This window comes from Silene latifolia, chromosome X (assembly GCF_048544455.1).
Source record: "Silene latifolia isolate original U9 population chromosome X, ASM4854445v1, whole genome shotgun sequence".
In the NCBI taxonomy this organism is placed as follows: domain Eukaryota; kingdom Viridiplantae; phylum Streptophyta; class Magnoliopsida; order Caryophyllales; family Caryophyllaceae; genus Silene; species Silene latifolia.
In genome coordinates this window covers 66,681,607-66,706,554 of record NC_133537.1, presented here as the reverse complement: position 1 = coordinate 66,706,554, position 24,948 = coordinate 66,681,607, and the positions used below count along the sequence as shown (strand labels likewise).

At 39.3% G+C, this 24,948-nt stretch overlaps 1 non-coding gene across 1 annotated transcript; it reads left to right on the top strand.

The window, feature by feature from the left end:
• The first annotated feature begins 18,220 nt into the window (after positions 1-18,220).
• LOC141624534 (small nucleolar RNA R71) lies at positions 18,221-18,327 on the top strand. The gene has a single exon (XR_012534341.1). It is a non-coding gene; the product is annotated as a small nucleolar RNA R71 (small nucleolar RNA).
• The last annotated feature ends 6,621 nt before the right edge of the window (positions 18,328-24,948 follow it).

The following is a 24,948-nucleotide window of genomic DNA, read 5'->3' as shown; positions in this document are numbered from 1 at the left end:
TTTAGTGTTTATGAGCTAATATTTGCTCTCTAGTTCCATTTGTTTGTTTTCTCATGTTTTGTAGGAAAATGAGATAAAATGAGCCCAATTCTACTCAAGTACAAATACTAGAAGCATGAACTAATTTAAAGAAGAGATGATGGACCAACATGGAAGATGTTCATGGACTTGCATGGATAAAATGATGGATTAATTTGAAGAATTACAAATGCAAAGTCAAGCCCATAATTCACAAGTCAACAAATGCCTAGGATGCTAAAGTCACATAGAGATCCTTTTTGAGATGTCAAACATTGCATTTAACCGGGTGATTAAAGGAGCATTAAGTCTTTACTTAGGATTCCTTGAGCATTAAACCAAGAATTGAAGAGAAAATTAAAAGTGTGCTTACGATGCCATTTTGGATTCCTCTACAAATTTTACTCTCTTATTTCCTATATAAGGGGTGCTAATCACACACCTTTAGAAACCATCTTTGTACACAATTTCTCATAATTCTCTCTAAGTTTAGTAGTTACATTAGTTTAGTTATTAGCTTAGCTTAGTTTAGATTTACTTTATGTTATAAGCATTTCAATACAATTTCCATTCAAGTTATATTCCAAAGTTTCATTTCAAGTTATTTCATTACAAGCATTGTTCTTCCATTTCTAGTTCATTTCCATATTGCAAGGTAATTTCTATTTACATTTCTATTATGTTTATCATTTTAATTATCATTAGTGTAGTTTACATTTTCAGCATGTTTGAGTAGTTACATTTGTCTAAGGAGTAAGGGAAGTAATGCATGATTAAGTAATATATAAATGTAAAAATGAGGTTAAGTTAATATTGATAAATTGTTTATATCACATGTTTGCAACGTCACGTTTAATCTTTGGTTATTGGCCGTAATCGTATATTAAGTTTGTTCATTCGTTCTAAAAGTCGAGAAGTATGGAATTGAATTAGACTAAGCATGTGTAGTAGGACGACCTAGTCATGGACGAGAGTTTCTCTAGGACCCGGTCTATGGTTGACACTAATATCGTAAGGTGGGTGTCTTTAATCCTAAACAATTGACAATATTGTTATTACCGAGTTTAACATAATCATATATTTACGTAATTGGCATGTGTGACCCGACCTCCCTAGGCATTTTATTTATTACTGTTTTATCACTTCAACCCAATAAATCAATCGATAATCTACCAAGGTAAAATTCAATCCATAACAATTAATTAATAACTCCCGTCTCCTTTGGGTTCGGCCCCTAAGTACTACATTCATTTGTTGTCTAGGGTATAAATATTATCTTTGCATAGGTATGGGACCGCCTATCAAATTTTGGCGCCGTTGCCGGGGAGACGGTTTTGTTTGTTATTAGTTGTTGAAATTTATCTTTTTCTTTTTATTTTGTCTCGAGGAACACTTGTTCCTTGAGATTCATCTCACCTTTTTCTTGTAGTTTTAGTGCCTATTTTTATAGGTGATAAAGCTATTGGCCTTTCATAATGAATAGCGAATTCATTCCACAACCCAATGATGAGCCTTTCCATGACTATTATGCTCGATTTTACTACTACCGCAACACTAGACTCATCCCCCTCATTTCCCTTGGGTATGTCCTTAATGCGGATTACTTGGGTCGTCTCGTGGTTGATGGCATGAATCTCGAGACCCGTGAAAAGGCTCTTAACTTGAGTAATGGGAGTGTCTACTACATGGTTGGGCCGGAGCTTTGGAATTTCTTTGAGTTCATGGCTTGCAAAAGTCGGGAGGTAGCTCGCCAAGAAGAATTGAGGCGTGCAATGTTTCTTCAAGATCATTTGGAGCAACAAGCTCCCGAGGCTGGTATCATAAAAATGCTCGAAGACATGCTCACAGAAATGCGAGAAGGAAATGAGCGATTTATCGAAGCTTATACTCTTCCACCTTCCCAATGTGAGTCTTTTGCAACTAATAATTTAGAATTATTGGAAGATGATGATGATGGTCCTAATTTTTCTTTTAAAATTCCCCATAACATCACTCCGATTGACTATTTAGAGACTCATGACATTGACATTGTAGTAGATGACACCCATGTCGTGGACGATGTTGGGCCCGTTTTTAATGAAAAGAACGAGGTTTTACCCGAGACCTTAGAACCCTTTAAAAATCCTTCCATGGAGGATATAGTGGACCCATTACAAGTAGATGGTGGACTATGTGACATAGAGGTTAAGTGGGATGAAACCCCCAATTCCCCAAAGTCCTACCATTTAGAGTTTTCATACCAACCAATTGAGACCGTTTATGATGATATGTTATGCACTAATAATTTGTTTCATGGTCTTAAGCTTGATGCTCCATCTCTTACTGACGAGTGGAGTGATACAGTGGTTCTCTTTGAAATCTCGGATGCGCATTTTGATAAGATTTATCCTACTTTATCTTTGATCTTTCAAGCTAATATCTTAACAATTGCGTATATATGCTTTTCTATTGCCCATGCGCAGGTATATGATTTACTTCTAAGGGCATTGACGTGCTTTTTAGAGGACGATGGAGGATCCATTAGGAAAAAAACTAGTTTGTTCTTGTTTTTAATTTTCCCCAATTTATTGTTTCTCGTAGAATTAGGAATAAAATACTAGACTTGACGATGTTGGTTTTGTGATTTATAGGTGAACAATGAAGAAAATGAGGCTTAAAGGAGAAAATTCACGCTTCCCCTTGCATCCAACCCCGTTCGAGGTCGTGACTCAACAAACGGAGGAGCTGAAAGAAATGCGGAAAAAGTCAAAATATGGGTAGATATGGTCAACCCCGATCGGGGACACAACTTTTTCCGAAAAAAAAAATTTATTATTTTTTTTTTTTTAAAAAAAAAAAAAAAGAAAAACTTGCCTAATCACTTGCAAACATAATTCCTTCATCAAACTTTCAATTTTTGGCCCTTTTCTTGAATTATTGATGAATGGAAGAGTCCCCTGTATCCGTTCTAGCTTGGGAGGAGGCTATCAAGTCTAGTAAGTTTTTTTTGTTTTGCACTTTAGTTTATTTCTCGCAACCCATTAAATATGACCTCTTGTCCTTCTTGTTTATGTGTTTTGCGCCATTTTTATGGTTTAGTTGGGTAATTTGATTGTTGACACATTGAGGACAATGTTATGTTTAGCTTGGGGGGAGATTGCATTCGCATATTAGTTAGTTTGCATTTAGTTAGTATAGATATAGTGAGAATTTTTGAAAAAATTGTGTGAATTTTTGAAAAAATTTTGTGAATTTTTGCTTCTAATTCTTTGCTTGTCCTACTTATGCCGTCTTGCATATCCTAATGATTGCTTAAACTAATGATTTATTCTTTTATGATGGGATAGTTACTACATGGGGATGTCTTGACATAATAGGTGGGAGATGTAAAATGAACCGAATAGGCTTGATCTTGACTATTGGCAAGCTACAAATTGGTAAGGTAGCGCCTCCTTAAACCGACGAATCCATATCCGGTCTCTCTTAGGTGAGTGTAAGTGTCTCCTTATGATGTGTGTTTCATCAAAACGCATAAGTATGGTCCTCATTTCATCTCTTTATAAGCATGCATTCATTTGTTATAGCATTTTGGAGCCATTCACATGATAAATTTAGCCTTTTTGACCCCTTCACAAAATTTATCCCTAGCTACATCATTGAAATTGCTTACCCTTGTTAAGCTAGTAGCTTCGTTGGATAATGTTTGGGTGCTCATTGGGATATGGTTTATTGTTGGAAGTCATGTGAGCTTGGTCTTAGTGCTTATGAAAAGAAATGGAGGGATTGTGAAAAAATGTGAGAAAAAAAGAAAGAAAAAAAAGAGAAAATGTTTGAAGAAAAATGAAAGAATGAAAATGAATGAGAAAAATGAAAAGATTGAATATGCATTGAAAAATGAAGAAAGAAAAGCATGAAAAAGAAGAAGCAAAGATTGTGTTGAAAATGAGAAGAAGAGGTGTAGTAGGGAGCTCTCATGCATCATTTATACATTTTGGAGAACTTTTCTATGTTTTGTATTGTAATATTGGGTTAGTTTTGGGATTGAGCATCCTTGCATTTGATTGTTGCTAGCTTGACATTAGCTCCACAATCCATAATTCATTTGTTCCCCCTTCTTACCCACTACATATTGCCTTCTTCCTACCCATTTGGCTTCTTTATCATGCTTACATTTGATTGTTTTGGCTTACTAGTTTTGATTGTTTACCATATTAGATTGCGGGCACATTATTATAAGTCGAGGATAGTTAAGTGTTCATTCACAAAATTGTCCTTTCACATATAAAAGAGTTTGAGTGTCCTGTGAAAGTCCATAAGTCAAAAGATCATGCAAGAGCTTAAAGGTTCATTTCAAGTTTTCCATGCTACGCCGTCATGTAAATCTCATCAATTTTTTGCTTTGTCCCTTGTCCATGTTTATTCGGGTTTTTAAATCATTATGCTTAGTTTGTTTTAGAGAATTGCATTTGATGGGATATGGTTTCTTGCTTGAGGACAAGCAAGGGTTTAGCTTGGGGGAGTTTGATAAGTGCATACTTTTACCCCTTATATTAGCTCCATTTTATATGTATTATGCACTACCTTTAGTGTTTATGAGCTAATATTTGCTTTCTAGTTCCATTTGTATGTTTTCTCATGTTTTGTAGGAAATGAGCTAAAATGTGCCCAATTCTACTCAGGTACAAATACTAGAAGCATGAGCTAAGTTAAAGAAGAGATGATGGACCAACATGGAAGATGTTCATGGACTTGCATGGATAAAATGATGGATTAATTTGAAGAATTACAAATGCAAAGTCAAGCCCATAATTCACAAGTCAACAAATGCCTAAGATGCTAAAGTCACATAGAGATCATCTCTAAGATGCCAAACATTGCATTCAACCGGGTGATTAAAGGAGCATTTAGGCTTTACTTAGGATTCCTTGAGCATTAAACCAAGAATTGAAGAGAAAATTAAGAGTGTGCTTACGATGCCATTTTGGATTCCTCTACAAATTTTACTCTCTTATTTCTTATATAAGGGTTGCTAATCACACACCTTTAGACACCATCTTTCTACACAATTTCTCATAATTCTCTCTAAGTTTAGTAGTTATATTAGTTTAGTTATTAGTTTAGCTTAGTTTAGATTTACTTTATGTTATAAGCATTTCAATACAATTTCCATTCAAGTTATATTCCAAAGCTTCATTTCAAGTTATTTCATTACAAGCATTGTTCTTCCAATTCTAGTTCATTTCCATATTGCAAGGTAATTTCTATTTACATTTCCATTATGTTTATCATTTTAATTATCATTAGTGTAGTTTACATTTTCAGCATGTTTGAGTAGTTACATTTGTCTAAGGAGTAAGGGAAGCCATGCATGATTAAGTAAAATATAAATGTAAAAATGAGGTTAAGTTAATATTGATAAATTGTTTCTATCACATGTTTGCAACGTCACATTTAATCTTTGGTTATTGGCCGTAATCGTAGATTAAGTTTGTTCATTCGTTCTAAAAGTCGAGAGGCATGGAATTGAATTAGACTAAGCATGTGTAGTAGGACGACCTAGTCATGGACGAGAGTTTCTCTAGGACCCGGTCTATGGTTGACACTAATATCGTAAGGTGGGTGTCTTTAAGCCTAAACAATTGACAATATTGTTATTACCGAGTTTAACATAATCATATATTTACGTAATTGTCATGTGTGACCCGACCTCCCTAGACATTTTATTTATTATTGTTTTATCACTTCAACCCAATAAATCAATCGATAATCTACCAAGGTAAAATTCAATCCATAACAATTAATTAATAACTCCCGTCTCCTTTGGGTTCGACCCCTAAGTACTACATTCATTTGTTGTCTAGGGTATAAATATTATCTTTGCAAAGGTGTGCGACCGCCTATCACTTATGTCGATCCATATGATATTTCCGATCATATGTGGAGCAGGTTGATTACAGTTTTGCTTGTTGACGTGATCAAGATTTGGGCCGCGCCTTGGACTAAGAGTCGAGTAGTGTAGCATGGATGACATAGTCATAGACGAGTTGTATTTCATTTATGCATTAGTTTATGTTTGTAATAACTAAACTTTTATTTATAATAAATGTTTCTTAATTATATCTCCGATTAACCGCCTCGGGGAACCGAGATGGTAACATCTCCCAATTACCTTGGCCGGGTAAGAAGGGGGTGTTACACAAATGACCAAAGAAGGAGAGGATAGAGACACGAAGGGAAGAGACGAGATTTAGGGTTTAGATCGTAACCTAAAACCTAATACCATGTTAAGATTGCAAAGTGTATTAAATTGGTAATTTTGTGTTGTTCATTTCATTCATAAGTCGGGTTTAAATACAAAATGATAAGGGATTAAACCCTAAAAAAACCCTAATACAAATGGGCCTAGTTTGGCCTAATACCTTTCTAAGTGAGACATTATTAGGAATGGTATTGTAATACCCGTCCTATTAGAGACCCGTTGACCGTCGTTGACTGACCTAAGACACCTGTCTAGACCTTCGGAAACCTTACGAGCTAACCTTGTGACGTTATAACCCTTTGAGGTGTTGGTTACTCGATCTAGTGAAGGCTACTCGATCGAGTAGCTTAGTCACTCGATCGAGTAGAGGCCACCCGATTGAGTAAGTCGTTTACTCGATCGAGTAACGTGAGTTCAGCGAGGAATTATATATCACAATATCGTGAAACCCAAATCATTTCCTCTCCTTTTCTCTTAAACCTAAATGTCGTCACATCATTTCTCTTTCACCTTGAGTCACCCTTTTGGACCCTTTGAGGGTGGAGACACCATGGGAATGGGAAGCATGAGTCGGGTAGCGGTCTTGACGCCGGATTGCTTTTTATAGGTATGTTGTCATCATCATCATCATCGTCTCCCTTGGTTTCAGTTGTGATTATGGTAGTAGTAATATATGGTTATGATGGTTATTATAGGTGGTTATGGTGGTTGCTTGTTGTCTTATGGTCGTGCGTGGAATCACTGCGGTTTGCTAAAGGTAGGTTTTTCTACTCAGTACTGTTGGTTATCTATATGTCGATTGTTTGTGTAATTGGCTTGGTGTCGTTGTTGGTGGTGTAGATTGGTTGTTATTGATCATTGTTATTTGTTTGTCTCTAGTTCGTGAGGTGCGTCCTCAGCTGAGTGGAGTCACTTGCGGGAGAGGCTTCACGCCCTTGATTCGCCCTCTGTGGAACCCTTTACAGAAGGAGATGTGCACATTAAGGAACATGGGTTATCGCTCGGATTAGATGAGCGGGGCTTAGGTCGGAATGGCTGCGGTCCCCTGCTGGAGGTGTGGATTACTAGTTGCGATTGGTAATGTGGCAGGACTGGACCTTCGGGCAGTCAAAGATGTGTGGGTGATTGGAGGAGGTGGTGTATGTGTGTTGCTATGTTTGTTGTGTCTGCATTTTTATTTGTTCCTTCAGTTACTGACCTTGTGTGGTGTTGTTGTGTTGTCTTCTTGTGTTGTGTCTGCCGTGATCCACTATGGTGAGCAGTTGGTCTTAGCAGGTTGATGTCTGGATCATAGCTGGGTGCTTGGAGGGACGAGTCTACCACGAGTCTTGGCAGAGATAGTTTCACCTAGTCGATAGTTATCACGAGATGTATCTTTTATTTTGTTTATATCACCTGTAATTTAATATAACTGTTCCTTTATTGACATTTGATTATTACTATTCCTCGGGCAACTGAGATGGTAATGCCCTTATCTGCTGGGGAAGGTCTTGTTAAAGCTCCTTGGTATATGGGGGTGTTACAAAGTGGTATCAGAGCGACGATTTTGGAACCTGTAACTAATGAGCCAAATGAACGTAGTAAGTCTAATAAAATGAACCTGGTGTATGTATGTTGGGAGCCCCGACTAATGCTTGATTTTGGGTGAGAAGGCGCCGTCATTTAAAAATCATGGCCCCAATATATGGTAATGTCTAGTGCGTACAAATAGTAATGATGAACTGTGAAGGACTGTGAATTGTTGGAAGTGTGTGTGGATGTGATAAAGATGGTGAATGTGCTAGGAGTTGCATACGAGTATTGGATAGTGTGATGATGATAATGAGTTGTGAGTTTTTGTATGCGTTCTAGTTAATAAAAGTTGTCAAGTAATGTTGGGAAATGCAATGGATGAATGTTGTTGCGTACTCTTATGACATGGCATAGTTATGTTAGATATTTGGTTGATGAATTGTTGTGACATGTTTGAAACCTTGAGCAAACTTGTGTAGTAAGTGGTAATTATGTTGCCAAATGGATGTTTGGTGTAGTGTAATCACATGTCGAATGACTGAATTTGCATATGCGTAAGTAAGTGTAGAATGAGGTGTTGGTTGTATATATGTATAAATTGATGTCATAGTTGAATTGTTTTGCATAATGTTCGATATAGGATGGAATGATATGTGTAATGTTCGGATGAAATAGTTGTGTTACATTTGAGTTAGTATTCATGTGACGTAATTGAATGAAATAATCAGTGACGAGTTCTAAATATCCTTTGGAATCGACGCGAGTTGTTGTTTTGCAGGAATCGTTAACCGAACTCGTAACTTTTGACCTCGTTCCTAACCTTAATCGATCGAGTATGAGTGCCTACACGAGCGAGTAGACCTTACTCGATCTAGTTGTGGAGTTATTAGATCAAAAACGTTGGAACTGCCAGCAAACACTCGATCGAGTAGCTCCAACTCGATCGAGTACCCAACTTACTCGATCGAGTAAGTGCTACAGTACCCGGATTAACACGGGATTCTTATACTTTCCCAAACTCTCTCTTCTCTTATTTCTTCATACTTTAAACCCTAAACTCTCTATCATCATCCCTTTTTTCTCAAAACCTTGGTGGATTTGTGCTTAATTTATTTGTTTTCTCCTTGATTAATTCGTTCTATTCATTTGCTAATCATTCAAGGTAAGAATGCTTATCTTCTTCTTTGTTTTTAATCAATTAGAACCATATAAAAGTGTTAGATTTCGGAAAAAAAATTCGATTCATAATGAATTCTTGTTTATAATTGTTGTAATTTGGTATAATTGCTCTAGTTTGTTGATTATTGATGCTAAAAGTAGAACAGTCGAACCAATATGATAGTATATGTGGACCGAAATTTCTAGGGTTTGGGTTACAAATTGAATTTTTGTTTGTCTTTTGAGTATGGAAGAGGGAAAATTGAGTAATGTATGTTGTGGGTATCATATTTGGTGTTGATTTTGATTAGTCTTACCCAAAATTTTGTCTTAAAACTCCATCTTAAAAGTGCCCCAAACTGAAATTTGCCCCAAATCTTTATGACGAATACCTTTTTGTGAAACTATTTTGAAGGGATTAATACCCCAATTTGCCAATTGATGTTACAATTTTCATATTTTGAAAGCAATAAGACCGTCTTTTATGAGTTGTGGGGGTAGCATGTTTTGAAAATTGTTGGTTGTTTTGGTGAAAAACTGGTTTCCATTGTTGTTTCTTCCTCCATAAGTGTACTTGAAAGGTTTATTTTCTTCAAGTAAGTGTCTGTTTGTGTGCCTAAATTTATGTGCTGAAACAGATGCCGATACCTGCAGCTGCCACCCGTCAGAGTAACAGGGGAAGGGCTTCTGAGCCCGAGGTCGGGGAGGGAAGTCAGGGATCCACTGTACCACCGGTTCACGAGTATCCTACCGTTGTCTTTGCTGACTGATATGGACAAAGAGTTGGTCGTCACACATCCAATCAAACACAATTTATAACTTCACAAACAACTCTACAATTAGTAAAGAGGCAAGTAAAGGTCGGATCCCAAGGGACGGGAATTGAGATGAGATTTCTATTGAAACGAGTGGTGTCTTAGGGGTGTCACAATTTGGGTTGATGTAGAAGGTCACTAACTAGATAGCAATGAAAATAAATAAGCAAGATGAATTAAAAGGGTTGTAAACAATTGATAAAAAGCACTAGGGTATCATGGGGTCATAGGGGAATCATGGGAATTGATCATACAAACATGTTCTCAAATTATAAGCAAGCAATTATTGTTGTGATGGATTGAGTTGGGTTATATCTTACAATCCTAGGAAAGTTTGGGTTCCGGAGCCGAATCGATTAAATTGTACAACACCTAGAAGTCGACTTAGTCTTTCCTACTCAACAACATGCATGGTCTAATGAGACTCGAGTTGGTTTATGTCTTACAAGTCTCATTGAAAAGATAGGTGATGGGTAAAAAATGCAAGGATTCATAGGTTCACATTTCATCAAACATAACATGTGCATGAGTTGAGATCAAAACAAGCAAGCAAATAAACCATGAAAGCATATTAATTTAAGCATGAATCATTCCCCATGTTGGTTTCCTCTAATTACCCATTAACCCTAGCTAGGTCACTACTCACTCATTATCATGTTGATCATGCTAGCAAAGTTGTCAATCATACCAACAAACTGAAACATGATGAACAAATGAAAGTAATTAACAATAATTAAAAAGGGATTAAGAGAATTATACCAACTAATGATTCCAATAATAAAGCAAAGAATAAAAGAAGTACTTAATGCTTGATTGAGAGGTTGTCAATCTCCCAATAATAACCCAAATAATCTTCAATTACCCAAAATAAAGGATGAACAAAAGAGAGATTAAGGAAATAAAACTTGTATTAAAACTTGATTAATTGTTGATTACAATACTAAAGAGAGATTTGATTGATATTAACTACTCTAATAATTGATAAGAAGAACATCCTCTTCTAATTAGACTAATGGGGTATTTATAGTAGAAATTAGGTGGATGCATTAGGGTTAACTAAGGGCTAAACTAGTAATTACACTTTTTAGATTGAGCAGGGAGACGCCGGTATTTTTTGAAGGAAGGGCTTCTTTCTTTGAAGCTTGAAGAAACGGATTCGTGCTGGGCTGGAATCCGTGCGTCTTAGGCAAGGGACGGGCGGATTCAGGAGCCTCTGCCCGGGCGTCTTCAAGGGAATCCGGGCGTCTTCTGGGCTTGCTGCCCGGGCGTCTTTGAAGGAAGACGCACGGATTGTGCTGTGGAGGACGGGCGTCTTCCAGTCAATCCGCACGGGTTGCTGGACAGCTTCATTTCTTTCTTCTTTTCTTCCTTTCCTTCATAAAATCCTTTGGGATGCAAGGATCCTTCCTCAACATTGCTCAACTATTATAATATGTACAAAGGCCTTCTAATCTTGTCTCTCCTTGATGCTTGGTCATTGAATTCAATCAATTTAGTCTCGTTTTGCCATGAAAATGCAAGATTTGCACTCCTTTCCTACCAAGGGATCAAAATCTCAAAGAATATGCAAAACAAAGAACTAAAGACAATAAATGACCCAAATATGCACTAAAAAGCATGGGAACAAGGCTAATTCGGGGGCTAAATATGCGCTAATTATGGTCACATCAAATATCCCCAAACCGAACCTTTGCTCGTCCCGAGTAAAGAGGTGACAAAGACTAGGACCATTATTTAAACTAACCTAATAACATAGCCGATATGAGACAATTAGCGGGTCTCACTCCGCCCCTTCAACTCACAACAAGACAACCATGAGGTAGGATGCCTTCTTGCAAGGCAAGGTGGGTCTTGCCAAAATGGCGACACATCCAAACATTAAGCACACAAAATCAAATAATGGATGCATCTACAAAAGGAATAGCCACTTCCTCATCAAGTGGCGGAGGCAACTAAGAGAGAACAAATTTAAGAGCATATAATCCTTCACAAATACTAGTTCAACAAATTACTAAGGCTAAGAGGATGGCACTAAATTACCTCCAAATGGTGTTAAACTAGACTACTTTCGTCCTCAATTCCCAAATGCTTTCGTCAAGAGCGATCAGATGGTGGTGGAATGATGATCCCTATGATGCTAGTAGCATATGACATGACAAGTCTCGAATTCTCTACACAAGTAAAGGTCATGGATCGTCCCAAGCTCGACAAAGTGGCTTGACAAAAAGGCTTTTTGGGAATGAAATGCTCAAATCGTTATAAACAAAGGGTGGATATGACTAGTATTCAAAATTTGACCTCATTTAACTTTCACATTTCAAAAATTTAAGATGGGGTTTGTCCCTTCCGAGCTAGTGTCCTTTGCTTTCGCCAATCGCTTATTAGGCAACCGGTTAACCTCTAGACAATAGCTTTTCGAGGTGATAGTCACTCTGTCTCTGGGCGGTTGAATTCACAACCGTGTGGGGCCCAATTCAATTTATCCTTCTCCAAAGCACATCGAAGTGGTACGCCTCCATCAAAACAACTAAAATTTCTCAACATTTCAACATTTCATAACATTTGAGGTTTCCTCAGCAATAAATTACTTCCACATAACAAAATCTTCGAAATGAGCACTTCAAACTTATTGATAGAAAAGTATTTTTGGGTTGCTTTACCACAAGGTCAATCAAGGTCACCTAGACAAGTTAACCAAGTCCACATCGCATCACGGGGTTGGAATAGGTGACTCACATGCAAACCCTTGACTAGGCTTTGGGTCATGGGTCAAAAGACACTAGTATGACACAACCTAGGATGTTTTACAACCATTCTAGTAGGCAAAGTCTTAAGTTGAAAAAGTATTTGTAATGGCTTAGTTGCTCTTGTCAAAGTTCTCAATTAGGCACTTTTCAAAATATTTCATCTAAATGCAACTATATGCCATGATGAAACTATTATATACATCCTAATGTAAGTGATTCTATCAACTAATATGACATATAAACTAAATGCAAGTCCTAAGTTCACATTGTTATACCGCATCAATCAAAATAAAGCCACATAGTCATTAAGATAAAGAGGAAAAAGGAGATTGGAAAGATCATACCATGCGGTCTTCATGATCCTCATGTCTCGGATGTGGCGTCGTCAATCAATGTGAACAAGGATAGAACAAACAATATATACAATATTTACATACAAGACTACACTAAGAAAGGAAATAAACATGTTTTTGGGTTTTTCAATTTTCAAATTTTTATGGTTTTTCGAAATTTTTCAATTTTTTTGGATTTTTGAATAAAAGTTAAGTTAGAATTCCCCATCCCCACACTAATATGGGCATTGTCCTCAATGGCCAAAATGATGGGAAATTATGCAAACATGATGCATGATTTCTACACTAAATGCAAGCTACACTAATCTACACTACATGATGCATGGTTTTTGTTTATGACGGAGAGGATAATTTAGATTACCTCCCGTTGTGTATGCATTAACTTCCCCAAACCGATCTAGACATTATTGCTAATGTCCTAAGGTTGGGTGTAGTTCATGCACACACTATGCAATGCATGAAACTAATTTTGTCATTTTGGATTTTGAAAGGTGGGAACAATAAAATGAGAACACCTCAATGGGGCCAAGGTGTTAGTCCTCAATGGTGCTAGGACTACTCCAACAATGATCAAGATTAATAAATAGAAAAAGAGAGAAATAGACAAACCTCAAGAGGGTAGGAGCCTCTAAAGCTTGTTAATCTTCCATCATATCATCATTATCATCACCTTCCTCACTAGAAGTGGTCTCATCACCACTTTCTTCTTCACTTTCTTCTTCACCTTGCTCATCATTCTCTTCTCCTTCTTCACTAGCTTCTTCATCAATGTTATCATCAACCTCTTCATTACCGACAACTTCATTATCACCCGGAACAACCCTAGATGCACTCGGAAAGAAGACTTTCCTATCCGCCCAACTAGGCAAATGACATGATGGGTCAAGTAGTCCTTGCCTAGCTAAATGAAGGAGGGGTGGATATTGGGCTAAGTAAGCATTTTTCCGATCCTCGAAAGCTTGCTTGTGCATCTCTTGCATGAGAAGAGTCAAATAATCATTTCTTGCTTCAACACCTTCGGGCTTGAACTCTTGGTACTCGAAAGGATAGGTTGGTGTGACAATGGAAGAGGAGGGCATTTCAATTTCACCCTTTTGTTGTCGGATAATGTACTCGGCCTCTTTTGAAAGGGGAAGTAGATAGTTGGTCCGGTGGACACTCAATCGACAAATCTTTGAAGGCAAAGTGAAAGATCTAGCCTCACTAGTGAGCCATCCATACTTGGTGTCAAGAGGGTTATGGGTAACCCACTTGTACTTGTATATCATAGTATTAATATCAATGAGATGACCACCCTCTTTCGCCTCATACTTGTTATCTTTGTTGAAGTGTGGATCAAAGTATTTAGCTAGGATAGTGACTAGGCCTCCATTCATAATAACGGTGGTGCCTTTCTTCCCACAATCAATATTTAGCCATCTATCCACCAAAAGCCTTAGAGAGTTGAAAGGCTTGGTGAATTCCCTTCCAACGTTCAAAGCCGACTCAAGAAGAACAAAATCGAGTTTGGTGAAATGGTTGGTGTCTTTTCTTGCAATGATGGTGTTCCCTATGACCTTGTGCCACACTCTAATGCCCGGATGGTGGACTAATAGAGCGCGAATAGCATGAAAGTCCTCAAATTTCCTTCCGGAAATCGCCTCCCAAAGAGGGTCGGGGTCATACTTGCCAACATTATTAAAATAACTCGGTGAATCACTAAGACCCAAAGCTTTACCCATTTCCTCAAAGGAGATGCGCCTACTAACATTAGCTAGATGAAACTCGATGGTCTCCATGGTCTCAACCTTGCTAACTTTCAAAGAACTCAAAAATTCTAAGGTAAGGGAGGGGTATGTCAATTCTTTTGATTCAAACAATTTCTCCAACCCCATGGCTTTGAAGAAGGCTCTAGTTTGCTCAAGGACACCCAACTTATCTAAGGTATCTTCACAAATAAACTTGGTGGATAGAAATGATTTCCTAGCAAACTTGGCAAAAGTGTCCCTATGGGATTTGGAAATGAAAATTACCTCCGGATAATTCTAAAGTTGAGCAATTTCCGGAGTAGAGGATGTTGTTGCTTCCATGGGAGGTTGTTGTTGTTGCACTTCCAAGTTTGGGTTAGATACCACCATAGCCAATGCTTTCTTTGCTTGAAGACTCTTTTGTCTTGATGAGAGTGCCTTTGCCTTTGGTGCCTTTGCCTTTGTTGCTTTTGTTGCTCCCTTAGTCCTTGCCATTGATGAATAAACCATGAAAATGGTGAAAATCTTCAATTTCTAGTGCACCCAAATCGATTTAAAGATGAAAGGCTTTGCCTTTATGAATTCAAAAATCGACTCAAAGGTTGAAGATTTTGTGCTTGGTTTTGATTTTTGTTGAAAGAGGAGTGATTGATTTGTTGTTAAAAGGATGTTTTGATTTGATTTTGGTGAATGTTGTTGAGGAATCTTGTTTTTGTGATGGAGAGGATGAGGGTTTTGGAGTTATGAGTCGTGTTATGAATGAAGGAATGAAGAAATGAATGTGGGAGGGGGTTTATAAATCCCGAAAAATTTGAAATGCAGGGGCAGGACGGGCGGTTTCTGCTCGGGACGCCCGGATTTGGCCTTTTCTGGGTTGGGAAAAACTCGCCTAAAGACGGCCGTCTTTCAGTGAAGACGCTCGGATTTGCAAACATGGGACGGGCGTCTTCTATAGAAGACGGGCGGATTCCTTTACAGGGATTTTTCTTGTTATCCTCAGCCAAGAAGTCGGGCGTCTTCTTTTCAGGACGGGCGGATTTTTAAAGACGGGCGGATTTGAATGCAGGACGCCCGGATTCGTTGACAGTCAGAAATTTCAAAAATTCAGCTCATGTTGGACGGGCGTCTTCTACCCAATATGCCCGGATTGCCTGAAGACGGGCAGATTCTCCTGAATCCGCTCGGATTCGACCCCTTTGTACCCGAATTCAGTTCCATCCGTGTACTTTGCATATCCCTTGTCATTTTTCCGTTCTTCTTCATATCTCGTGTTCTTCAATGTGGGGGCACTACTAAGGCATGGATAGCCTAGGCAATTGCCATCCCCACACTAAGCTAAAGCACTACACATTAATTGAAATTATTAGTCCCTCCCTCACTTCTCTCAAACATGATAATTATCTTGATCAAAGTATAAAAATCCAAAAATGACAAAAAATGCAATATAAGAATTGAAATGCAAGTTAGTGAGTTAGAAATATTTACAAATGGTGGTTTAGGGAGGACTCCACCAAACTCTCATTCTTGATGAGATGTCAAGGGGGCATGTTCAAGGTGTTGTTGATGTTGCTCAACACTTTGAAAAAGTAATCAAACGCTTGTTCATTATCATGATAGAGGTCTTCAATAGACCTTGGCCCTTGTTGTCAGTCTTGATCGATGGCATTACCAATGTAGGGATTAAAAATCCCTTCAAGTTCGTCTTCCCAAAGACCACAAACTTCATTAAGTTGATCATTGAAAATCTCTTGATTTGGTGGAGACAACTCTCCCATTTCCTTTTCTTGGCCAATAAGGCCATCCTCTTCTTCTTTGCTTGATTTTGATGAGCTTTGCAAGCTCTCTTTGTCACAATTCACTTGCTCTTTGAATGGAGCATCTTCAATTTTCTTCTTCCATTGGAGTTCCGACTCCTTCCTTTCATCCTTCCGACTATAATGATCGATTATAAAACACGGTTCATGTAAACGGGGAGCTCTCATAGTCTTGTCAAGATTAAAAGTTATACTCTCATCTCCCACTTCTAGAGTGAGCTCACCATGTTTCACATCAATCACCGCACCCGCGGTGTGTAAGAAGGGTCTTCCTAGAATGATTGGAATGTTGGAATCTTCCTCCATATCAACAATGACAAAGTCCACCGGGATGAAAAACTTCCCAATTCGTACGGGGACATCTTCCCATATCCCTAATGGTGTCTTCGTCGATCTATCGGCTATTTGGAGTGTGATATTGGTGCATTTTAGCTCTCCCATCCCCAACCTTTTACTCACCGAGTACGGCATAACACTCACACTAGCCCCTAGATCACATAAGGCTTTGTTGATCGTGGTGTCGCCAATGGTACACGGTATTGAGAAGCTTCCCGGATCCTTTAGTTTTGGAGGTGAACTCCCTTGAAGTATTGCACTACTCACCTTAGTGAAGGCGATAGTCTCAAGCTTCCGGATCGACTTCTTCTTTGTGAGGATGTCTTTCATGTATTTCGCATAGGCCGGTACGTGATTGATTAATTCCGTGAAAGGAATTGAGACTTCCAAATTCTTCACAATTTCCATAAACTTTCCAAGTTGGTCATCAAATTTGGGCTTGGCTTGACGACTTGGAAAAGGAAGTCTAATCACAATGGGTTCCTTCTCCTTGGCCTTGTCTTCATTTTTCTTTGAAATTTCTTCTTTTGATGATTCTCCATCTTTGGAGTTTTGCACAATTTCTTCCTTATCACTAGCTTCCACTACTTCATCCTCAACTTGCTTCTTCGGTGCTTCATACCTTGTACAACTTCTCAAGTGAATGGCACTAACCGTTTCATGTCTTGGGGGATTACTTTGAGGTGGTAATTGCCCCTTTTGTCTTTGTGAGCTTGAAGATGCTAGTGGAGTCAATTGGGTTTCACATTTTGGTGTGAGCTAGAATGTTGTTGATGGTGGTTTCCTTTGCTTGACTATCTTTTTGCATTTGAGTGAAAAATTCTTGTTGATTCTTTTGCATTTGGAGGACCGCTTTTTGAACATCAAAACCTTGGTCATTTGGTTGATTGTATGGATTTTGATTTTGGTAACCTTGGTTTAGGTTGTAAAAGGGTCTTTGATTTTGGTTTCTCATGGGAGGTGGGGTGTATGTTGTTTGAGGGTTTTGAACATTTTGGCTTTTGTATGAGAGATTTGGATGGAATTTGGTGTTTTCATTGTAATAGTTGGAATAAGGGGTACCACTCTTGTATGCTTGGAAAGCATTCACTTGTTCATTTGTTCCCCTACATTCACTTTGGTCATGTCCCAAAGTTCCACAATTCTCACATATCCCACTTGGGATTGATGAGGATGCCGTCATGGCATTAACATGATGCTTTGGTGATTTTGAGGCTTCTTCAAGTCTAGCCATAGCTTTTTCAAACATCAAATTGATTGTGTCAATGTCAGCACTAAGCTGATCACCCAATTGAGTAACGGAGTCCACTTCATGCCTTCCTCCTCTAGTAGCCTTGCGAGGTATACTATATTGTGAGTTATGGACCGCCATTTCCTCAATCTTGTTCCATGTTTGATTGTCATCAACTTCGGTGAACATTCCATTTGATCCCATGTTGAGAATGTTCCTTGAATCTTCATATAGACCGTTCCAAAATTGTTGTACCAAGAACCACTCGCTAAGTCCATGGTGAGGACATGAGCGACAAGTTCCTTTGAACCGCTCCCAAGCTTCATACAAAGATTCTTCATCCCTTAGCTTAAAACCCGTAATTTGAGCTCTTAGCATGTTAGTCTTTTCCGGTGGGTAGAATTTTTTGTAGAAAGCTAGAGCCAACTTCTTCCAAGAATCAACTCCGAGAGTGGCCTTATCAAGGTCCTTCAACCATTGTTTCGCGGTGCCAATTAGAGAAAAAGGAAATAAGACCCATCGAATTTGGTCTTGAGTTACACCGGTTTGAGAAATCGCATCACAATAGTCACAAAAGGTTTCCATATGAGAATGAGGGTCTTCACTAGGCATCCCCCCAAATTGGCTCCTTTCGACTAATTGGATAAAGGCGGATTTGGCAATAAAATTTCCGGTCAAATGTTGTGGTGTGGGAGTACCATTGGGTAGGTTCTCCTCGGTGGGTACGGAATGTGATGAAAACTTAGGCATTGTGGGTTGATTTTGTGTGGTATTTTGTGTTGGGTTCTCCTCACCTTCTCTTGCAAAAGGGTTGATGAACTCAATAGTTGGTTGAATATCCACAACCTCACTAATACCTCTCAAATTCCTCCTAGCGAATCTTCTATTGTTTGTCAAAGTTCTTTCAATTTCACGATCAAAAGGTAACAAATCAGCTTGTGACCTTCTAGACATGCAAAATATCAAACAACTCGAAAACAATTAGAACAAACCTTGAGGAGTTTTTACTTCCCCAAGGCAAAGAGAGACACAACTAATAACAATATAAGAAAATCTAAATCAAGTTAACACCATCCCCAGCAACGGCGCAATTTTGATATGGACAAAGAGTTGGTCGTCACACATCCAATCAAACATAATTTATAACTTCACAAACAACTCTACAATTAGTAAAGAGGCAAGTAAAGGTCGGATCCCAAGGGACGGGAATTGAGATGAGATTTCTATTGAAACTAGTGGTGTCTTAGGGGTGTCACAATTTGGGTTGATGTAGAAGGTCACTAACTAGATAGCAATGAAAATAAATAAGCAAGATGAATTAAAAGGGTTATAAACAATTGATAAAAAGCACTAGGGTATCATGGGGTCATAGGGGAATCATGGGAATTGATCATACAAACATGTTCTCAAATTATAAGCAAGCAATTATTGTTGTGATGGATTGAGTTGGGTTATATCTTACAAACCTAGGAAAGTTTGGGTCCCGGAGCCGAATCGATTAGATTGTACAACACCTACAAGTCGACTTAGTCTTTCCTACTCAACAACATGCATGGTCTAATGAGACTCGAGTTGGTTTATGTCTTACAAGTCTCATTGAAAAGATAGGTGATGGGTAAAAAATGCAAGGATTCATAGGCTCACATTTCATCAAACATAACATGTGCATGAGTTGAGATCAAAACAAGCAAGCAAATAAACCATGAAAGCATATTAATTTAAGCATGAATCATTCCCCATGTTGGTTTCCCCTAATTACCCATTAACCCTAGCTAGGTCACTACTCACTCATTATCATGTTGATCATGCTAGCAAGGTTGTCAATCATACCAACAAAATGAAACATGATGAACAAATGAAAGTAATTAACAATAATTAAAAAAGGATTAAGAGAATTGTACCTACTAATGATTCCAGTAATAAAGCAAAGAATAAAAGAAGTACTTGATGCTTGATTGAGAGGTTGTTAATCTCCCAATAATAACCCAAATAATCTTCAATTACCCAAAATAAAGGATGAACAAAAGAGAGATTAAGGAAATAAAACTTGTATTAAAACTTGATTAATTGTTGATTACAATACTAAAGAGAGATTTGATTGATATTAACTACTCTAATAATTGATAAGAAGAACATCCTCTTCTAATTAGACTAATGGGGTATTTATAGCGGAAATTAGGTGGATGCATTAGGGTTAACTAAGGGCTAAACTAGTAATTATACTTTTTAGATTGAGCAGGGAGACGCCGGTATTTTTCGAAGGAAGGGCTTTTTTCTTTGAAGCTTGAAGAAACGGATTCGTGCTGGGCTGGAATCCGTGCGTCTTAGGCACGGAACGGGCGGATTAAGGAGCCTCTGCCCGGGCGTCTTCAAGGGAATCCGGGCGTCTTCTGGGCTTGCTGCCCGGGCGTATTTGAAGGAAGACGCACGAATTGTACTGTGGAGGACGGGCGTCTTCCAGTCAATCCGCACGGGTTGCTGGACAGCTTCATTTCTTTCTTCTTTTCTTCCTTTCCTTCATAAAATCCTTGGGGATTTCCTTGGGGATGCAAGGATCCTTCCTCAACATTGCTCAACTATTATAATATGTACAAAGGCCTTCTAATCTTGTCTCTCCTTGATGCTTGGTCATTGAATTCAATCAATTTAGTCTCGTTTTGCCATGAAAATGCAAGATTTGCCCTCCTTTCCTACCAAGGGATCAAAATCTCAAAGAATTTGCAAAACAAAGAACTAAAGACAATAAATGACCCAAATATGCACTAAAAAGCATGGGAACAAGGCTAATTCGGGGGCTAAATATGCGTTAATTATGGTCACATCACTGACTTTAAGCAAAGAGAGGCTTTTGTTGAGCTACAGAAACGCCGTATGAAACAAACTCGATGTATTGACACCACCATCTTAGAGGACCTTAAGGTAGAGACGGATGTGAGGCATATCTTTGAGACCTTGGGTTTGACGGGTTTGTATCGTCTTAGGAAGCACTCTTACCCTTTCTTGACCTTGGAGTTCATGAGCTCTTTTACCTATGATGCGGCAGCTAAAAGCGTACAGTTTCGTCTCATCAACACCAGTTTCCTCTTGACCATGGACATGTTTCCTACTCACCTTGGCCTTGCTCGACCGGAGAAGGGATCCCTTAGGGATATCCTGACTGAGTGTAGAGCTAGTAGTTACATGCCTTTGTTTTACCGGCAAGAACGCCCCCACCTCAAGTAACATGTTGATAAATGACGTTCAACATATCACTTTGAAGATCTTTCTTCGTGCCTTGACTTGTCTGCTCTATGACTGAAAGGATGTGAGTTAGTTGAACTCACATGAAGTGATGTTGCTAGTTGCTTATCTCAACCCCACCCGAGCCCCGAGAGTTTCTTATAGTGCCCCGGCCATTGTCTGTGCTAGCCTAGCTTTGATGGCCACCTCTGCGACCCGGTACTTGAGTTGTGGTGCCATTGCCACACGGTTAGCTGGCCGGTTTACCACCTTTGAGGCCTCCTCGGCCCTTACACTTATGGCTCCATCTGTGCCTATATTGGACCGAGACTACTTCCTCGACCATAAATGGTTGAGAACTTTGGAGGGTGGTGGGTTGGCTTGGAGAGTATGGGGTACGAGTTGGATGAGGATACCTGACCCCGAGCACCTCCCTGTGACTGAGCCCTTGACGGCGGTGGTAGTGGCATCGGACTCCGATGATGATGAGGAGGCTCCTGCTCGACAGTACTACCTCATTGGTGATACTATTTTGGAGGTGATGCCAGGGCCGACTAAGAGGGATCAGGCTAGACCTGAGGACCGGCTACCTAGAGTGGGGAGCATTCCGAGACGGGTGAGAGAGAGAGAGAGTTGCTGAGACCCAGCCAGAGCAGCCCGTGCCTCCTCACCATCAATTTCCCAGCTACCCTTCGTTCTTTAGTCCTGAAATGCGGGTGAGTGAGCTCACAAAGAGGGTATCTGTCACTTTGACACTTCAGAACCTACACGAGATGGCATATGTGCAGGGCATTGGGACCGCCTCGGACCAACTGGTGTAGTGGAGAGGTGTTGGAGATGACACTGGAGTCTTTCAGTCCTTTGGTGTGGACCCGACTACATGGGGGGAGCCTCATAGTTACCCCTTCGGTTGCTTGGCACCATGGCAAGTGGGAGCAGACTCAGGTACAGGAGCCACCACAGGCGAGGAGACAGGAGGAGCTCGCACATCCGGAGGAGGAGGTGGAGGAGCTGGCTTTGGAGTTATGATGTTTCTTTTGTTTTATATATTCTGTTCCATGGATTTGTCGTAGTTGGTACTTGTCTTATTGGCACTTAGTTACACCTTGGTTTGTATTTGGCCATAAGGCCGTATTTTGGATGATTTTGAAACTCGTTATGCAGGTGGATAGTGTCAGAAATGAAACTCTGACTTGATTATGTTTCCTTGGTGTTGCAACGTATTTATTTGGAGGAAGTCGACCTGTGGCTACTCGATCGAGTGCCCCTCACTCGATCGAGTAACTGCAGATGTGAGTTAGAAATGCCTTCTGGACTCAACGTACTCGATCGAGTAGCTGATGAACTCGATCAAGTAGCATCAACTCGATCGAGTAGCATCTTCACTCGATCGAGTACCCATGTATGCCGGTTGTTTCATTCTAAAATTGTTTTTGGGTCTTCATGTTTGGGTACATTGTTGATCATATGTTCCTTTATTATTGTTGGTAATGACATTGTCGTGTTTCAAGTACGGTTTATACGATGTAATCATGGTTTTATGCTTCCACACTTTTTGTATGCCAAATTGAATTGCGGGAAGTAACATGTTAAATGGTGGTTATAATTCCTGTTGAATGTTTTTGTAATATCGCGTAAGGAATTAATCGATGTTCGTGTATAATAATGGGATGACGGAATGGGTAATTGTGTTGTTCACTTTTCATATGGTCATAATGTGCAAAAGTCATATATGTGTAATGTCGATGAAGTACCATGTTCGTTGCGAGTCTCAACACATAGTATAATCTGTTTGTAATGTCAATATGGAATAAAAGTTATCGCCGCGTGTAATGATTATTGTGCGTCTTGAAGGTGAACTTCGGGGACGAAGTTCCTTTTAAGAGGGGAAGAGTAATGTCGCATGGGAAAATGACAAAATTATGACAATCTCATAGTTGTTTGAGTAATTGTTAGTGATTGTTGAATAAATATTGGCAATTGTTGATTAAAGTCATCATACTGTTGTATTTCGTTTCCGAGTAATTGTTAGCAAAGTTGTTAACTAGTTGAAGTGTTGTTGCATAGTTGAGTAATATAAATGATTTAAAGGAATTAATTTAAAATGAATGCTATTTTGTCTATTGTGCAAGTGATTGATAATTTACTGCTTTTGGGTGATTGATAACTAATTGTTGATAATAAATAGTTGGTGGAGGAGTAAACGGATAGTTGTGTTGGTTTATACTTGTGTAATGATAGAAATAAGTGGAAGTAACGGTTGTATTGGTTTGTTCTCGTGTATAATGCATGTTGATGATTTGATAGGAAGTCGTGTTGAGTGATGTGTGCTAAGGTAGATAATGATGATGGTTGATGAGCATTCATATCGGGGTGGTATTCATAAACAGTTATACTTGTCGTTATCGGAGTGGGTGGTTGTAGGTTGCCTTAGTTCCTTTTTGCCTTATATCGTGGGGGAGGATGAGTTGAACTTCGGGGACGAAGTTCTTTTTAAGAGGGGAAGACTGTAATACCCGTGCTATTAGAGACTCGTTGACCGTCGTTAACTGACCTTGGACACCTGTCTAGACCTTCGGAAACCTTACGAGCTAACCTTGTGACGTTATGACCCTTTGAGGTGTTGGTTACTCGATCTAGCGGAGGCTACTCGATCGAGTATCTTAGTCACTCGATCGAGTAGAGGCCACTCGATCGAGTAAGTCGTTTACTCGATCGAATAACGTGAGTTCAGCGGGGAATTATATATCCCAATATCGTGAAACCCAAATCATTTCCTCTCCTTTTCTCTTAAACCTAAATGTCGTCACATCATTTCTATTTCACCTTGAGTCACCCTTTTGGAGCCTTTGAGGGTGGAGACACCATGGGGATGGGAAGCATTAGTCGGGTAGCGGTCTTGACGCCGGATTGCTTTGTAAAGGTATATTGTCATCATCATCATCGTCTCCCTTGGTTTCAGTTGTGATTATGGTAGTAGTAATAGATGGTTATGCTGGTTGTTATAGGTGGTTATGGTGGTTGCTTGTTGTCTTATGGTCGTGCGCGGAATCGTTGCGGTTTGCTAAAAGTAGGTTTTCCTACTCAGTACTGTTGGTTGTCTAGTGTGTCGATTGTTTGTGTAATTGTTTTGGTGTCGTTGTTGGTGGTGTAGATTGGTTGTTGTTGATCATTGTTGTTTGTTTGTCTCTGGTTCGCGAGGTGCGTCCTCGGCTGAGTGGAGTCACTTGCGGGAGAGGCTTCACGCCCTTGATTCGCCCTCTGTGGAACCCGCTACATAAGGGGATATGCACATTAACGAACATGGGTTATCACTCGGATTATATGAGCGGGGCTTAGGTCGGAACGGCTGCGGTCCCCCACTGGTGGTGTGGATAACTAGTTGCGATTGTTAATGTGGCAGGACTGGACCTTCGGGCAGTCAGAGATGTCTGGGTGATTAGCGAAGGTGGTGTATGTGTGTTGTTGTGTTTGTTGTGTCTGCTTTTGTATTTATTCCTTCAGTAACTGACCTTGTGTGGTGTTGTTGTGTTGTGTCTGCCGTCATCCACTATGGTGAGCAGTCGGTCTTAGCAGGTTGATGTCTTGATCATAGCTGGATGCTTGGAGAGACGAGTCTACCACGAGTCTTGGCAGAGATAGTTTCACCTAGTTGTAGATATCCGGTATCTGCTGAGACTCCAACAAACACCCGATGATTATCGGACTACAACATGTTTTGGAATCGCGGCATTTGATCGACAGTTCATGTACAACTTTACGTCGGAAAACTTAAAACGA